The 4,605-nt window shown below is 44.7% G+C and overlaps 1 pseudogene; it reads left to right on the top strand.

Annotated features, from left to right (window-relative positions):
• The first annotated feature begins 1,880 nt into the window (after positions 1 to 1,880).
• On the top strand, positions 1,881 to 2,675 carry LOC115278236 (annotated as a pseudogene).
• Positions 2,676 to 4,605: the final 1,930 nt, after the last annotated feature.

Below are 4,605 nucleotides of genomic sequence, written 5' to 3' on the forward strand. Positions count from 1 at the left end.
AACCTGATTTAGATTACTTCCAAACCCTCCAAAATTCAAAAAAATGATAAGTCTAAATTGTGAAATGTGGAACAGCAGGAGCTTCTTCCTAAGCTACGGTTGGTCTGTGACAGGAGTTACAGCTACATGAGCTGAAGCTTCTAAAATCTTGAAGGACAACTTACTTGGGCATAAGCCCATCTGAAACCACGCCTACTAGCCGTACACTTTGTGCATCGTATGGGTAATTAATGTGTAACTGTACCCTCCACAGCTCCCTTCCTTTTTCCTCACCACTTACTCCACAGCAAGGGGCGTTGTTTGCTTAGACACAGACGTGGCCAGTTCTGAAAAGACTGGCAATGGTATCTTCTTGTCCTCATCGTACAAGAACAAAGTGGCCCTAAAGATTACCAATGACTCGCCTGGGTGGCTCAGTCGGTTAAGCCTCCGGCTTCGGCTCAGGTCAGATCTCACGTTCGTGGGTTCAAGCCCCGCGTCAGGCTCTGTGCTGACAGCTAGCTCAGAGCCTGGAGCCTGCTTCCGGTTCTGTGTCTCCTTCTCTCTCTGCCCCTCCCCCTCTCATGCTCTGTCTCTCTCTGTATTAAAAATAAATAAAATATTAAAAAAAAAAAAAAAAAGATTACCAATGACTGACTACAGTACAATGGCTGAGCACTGCCGTTCAACAAAACACAAAGATGGCGACTGCCGGCAGTGCGGACACATCTAAACTGTACGCAGGGTCTATGCACAAGACAGATGTCAACTGACAGCTGCTAATTTACAAGGGGTACAGAATCCAGCAACATGACTTACCCTAATTTTTCTAAAATTCACCAAATTCACCAAATATCTGTGACATTCAATTAACAAAATAAATGAAATATAATCGTGGCCCTACACAGAAGTCTATCACCTTGAAAATCACCTATCAGCCTTGGATTGTTCCAAGTGCTCTTAGCAAAAAGATGTTCTTCTGTGCTGGTCAAGACTTCTCAAATTCTTGGTCTGTTAGCCCTAACAGTTCCTATTCTAAGCTCCACTGTATGTGTTAAGCTGCCAGAGAAACATCCACATATCTTCTTGAAATAAAATCGCAGCAAGCTCACAGTTTTAGAAGAGGAAGGGGAGAAAATTCTTCTTCTAACCATCTTCAGAAATTGAGTGCATAAAATATAGATTTGGAAGTGCTATCATGGCATGTCTAATAATTCACCTTGATGATATCTAAGACCAGAACTGAATGGTATAATGACAGGGAATTAAAAGAATATTCTTTGCCATAAAGCAAAACGAGAAAAAGCTTTACATTCTCTTTGATATGTGACCATAATAATAATAAAGTGAGTGGAGGAAAGGTCAGTGCTTACATTTTCCATCAAACTGAAAGTCTCAGCTAGATACACAACACAATCCCAAAATGCTAAGAATTTTGTAGAACCTCTTTTCCATATGAGCCTGTCACTAATTGACTCAAAATCATTCAATTTTTATTTACTGCTCTCTGACATGTGTCAGGAAATTGCTAGGCTTTAGGAAGACATGGTGAACTGAACCCAAAAAGTTCCCTGGGAAATACAGAAAAGTAAGGCTCTACTCTTCAGAGTGAAACAGCCAATGACAGCATAATGTGTAGGAAACCTGGTGGCAGTGATCCAGTTTTAGGAAGATTGGAGTCTTCTTTGAGGAGTAAAGTTCACAGCAACAATAAAGGCAGATACAAATATGCAAAAGCCCATAGCGAGAGCAGACACTGCCCCCTCCAATCATACAAGAAGTAGAGTGTCCACAGGTTATACACTCTTAGACAACTGGTGAAAAAGATATACTTTAACAATGGAGACATGAAAAATTTCCACAGAAACCTGACTGAAAGCTTTAGCTTTCTCCTCCAGCCATTCAAGATGCTGAAAGGGAAGAGGGTCAAGGGGAAGAAGGTGGCCCCGGCCCCAGCTGTCATGAAGAAGCAGGAGGCCACGAAGGTGGTCAATCCCATTTGAAAAAAGGCCCAAGAACTTTGGCATTGGACAGGACATCCAGCCCAAAAGGGACCTCACCCGCTTTCTCAAGTGGCCCTGCTACATCTGGCTGCAGCTGCAAAGGGCTATTCTCTATAAACGCCTCAAAGGGCCTCCTGCAATTAACCAGTTCACCCAGGCCCTGGACCACCAGACAGCTACTCAGCTGCTGAAGCTAGCCCACAAATACAGGCCAGAGACCAAGCAGGAGAAGAAGCAGAGATTGCTGGCCCGGGCTGAGAAGGCTGCCGGCAAAGGGGATGTCCCTGCTAAGAGGCCACCTGTCCTGGGGTTAACACCGTCACCACCTTGGTGGAAAACAAGAAGGCTCAGCTGGTAGTGACTGCACATGATGTCGATCCTACTGAGCTGGTCATCTTCCTGCCGGCCCTGTCTTGTAAGATGGTGGTTCCCTACTGCATCATCAAGGGGAAGGCCAGGCTGAGGCGCCTGGTCCACAGGAAGACCTGCACCACTGCTGCCTTCACACAGGTTAACTTGGAAGACAAAGGAGCTCTGGCTAAGTTGGTGGAAGCCATCAGAACCAATTACAACAAAAGATATGATGAGATCCACCACCACTGGGGAGGCAACATCCTGCGTCCGAAGTCGGTGGCTCGCATCGCCAAGTTGGAGAAGGCAAAGGCTAAAGAACTGGCCACCAAACTGGGCTGAATGAACACTGTTGAGTTTTCTGTACATAAAAGTAATAAAAGGCACTCTTTCAGCCAGTGCCAAAAAAAAAAAAAAAAAAGGAAAGCTTTAAAAAGTCTAGGCTCTACCCAAATTTTGATAACCCCAGCCCCCTACACAAGTCCCCTTACAGAGTCACATGGCTGGGCCCAGATTCCCACTCCTCACTCCCAGATTTAATCAAGGCAGACTTAAATGGTCAGGAATCAGTGGAACAAGAAACTGGTATGTTTTCTGATACTCCCCACCATGACAAATAAAAAGAGCTTTCATGATAAGTAAGAAAGACAACATTATTGAATGCCAAGTACATTCAGCTAATCACAGAGCTGGCCCCATGAGTCAGAGATTGAAAATGACAGCCCACACTGTATCTGGTCTATAAATATACTGTCTACCTTAGCGGTGTCCTAAAAGGTGTGAGCCAGTATTTTTAAATAGGGAGGTTTCACATTTCTAAAAAATTGAGATTTCCAGGGCACCTGGGTGGCTCAGAAGGGTAGGTTCTGGATTTCTGCTCAGGTCATGATCTCACATTTCATGAGCTCGAGCCTCACATCAGGCTCTGTGGGGATGGCTCAGAGCCTGGAGCAGCCTCTGATTCCTGATTTGGTGTCTCCCTCACTCTGCCCCTCCTCTCTCTCACTCTCTGTCTCAAAAATAAAGATTTAAAAAAATTTATTTAAAATGCAGATTTCCAATATGAGGGCTTTCGGTTTTTCTGTTTGTTTTAATAACAGCCACCCCTTTAAGCCCTGCTGTGTCCACTGCACTGAAGGGATTTTTCTTCTCTCCCACTGTCCTTATTCTTGCAGAACTTCTTATGGTAGGGGCACCTGGGTGGCTCAGTCAGTTAAGCGTTCCACCTTGACTCAGGTCATGATCTCACGGTTGGTGAATTGGAGCCCCACTCGGGCTGGGCTCACTACTGTCAGCGCAGAGCCTGCTTCAGATCCTCTTCTCTCCGCTCTCTCCGCCTCTCCCCCACTCATGCTCTCTCTTCCAAAAATGAATAAACTTTGAAAAACAAACAAAAAAAAGAACTTCCTATGGTAGACTAGGACCTATGCCCCTAGTTTTCAAAAGTGAGAAAATAGCAGAGAAATCAAGACTGCTTTGTGAGTTTTCTCCTATCTGCCTATTTCACTCAGGGCCCTTAGCTGCCTAGCTCCTTTACATACATCCAAATTGGTGACCCTAGATTTAGGCCTTAACTCCATTTGCCAAAGAGTGCCAAGTCAGTGTACACATGGCATATCAACCACATTGAGTTGTCTCCCTAAAAACAGCCTACATCCAGTGGGTCCTTCACTGGAAAAAAGATCAAAGCACAGTTACCAAGTCTGCTTCTCACCAGTCCTTCCCATCCTCTGAAGTTCACCTGGTTTCTCATGCATGGCCAGCTCTAGAAAACCAAAAGCAAGACCAGAATACTCGTTCACCTCTGAATTGGGCCTTGCACTGGCATCAACATTAACCCGGATCTATTTATACACACCTGGAAGCAGGCCTATCATCTGCTCCTTGGTTTTTATTTAGAAACAAATTTCAACGATAATGGCCAAAAGCAATTTTTTAATGCTGTCACTCAAGGAAGTCTCATCTTTAAGCCTGGTGTACTCCCAAGAGAAGGAAACATGAAGCTAAACAATGGCTTACAGTTGTAGGACCAAAGAACTTTCAGGGCCTTGCAGAGTCTCCCAGCATTAGGATCAGTGTTGGGACACCATGGTATAGGAAACAGTAATAAACGGTCCATGTGGTACCTTCAGTAATTTTAGACCTCCTGGGTCAGGCCTGAAAATGCTACCACCAAGGCAGCTTGACAGCAGGTTCTGAGATTACACCTATTTGGGCACATGTGCCCATTTGCAGACAGACTGCCTATTCAAATTCAGGAGGTACATTAGGT

This window comes from Suricata suricatta, chromosome 14 (assembly GCF_006229205.1).
Source record: "Suricata suricatta isolate VVHF042 chromosome 14, meerkat_22Aug2017_6uvM2_HiC, whole genome shotgun sequence".
NCBI classification, from domain to species: Eukaryota; Metazoa; Chordata; class Mammalia; order Carnivora; family Herpestidae; genus Suricata; species Suricata suricatta.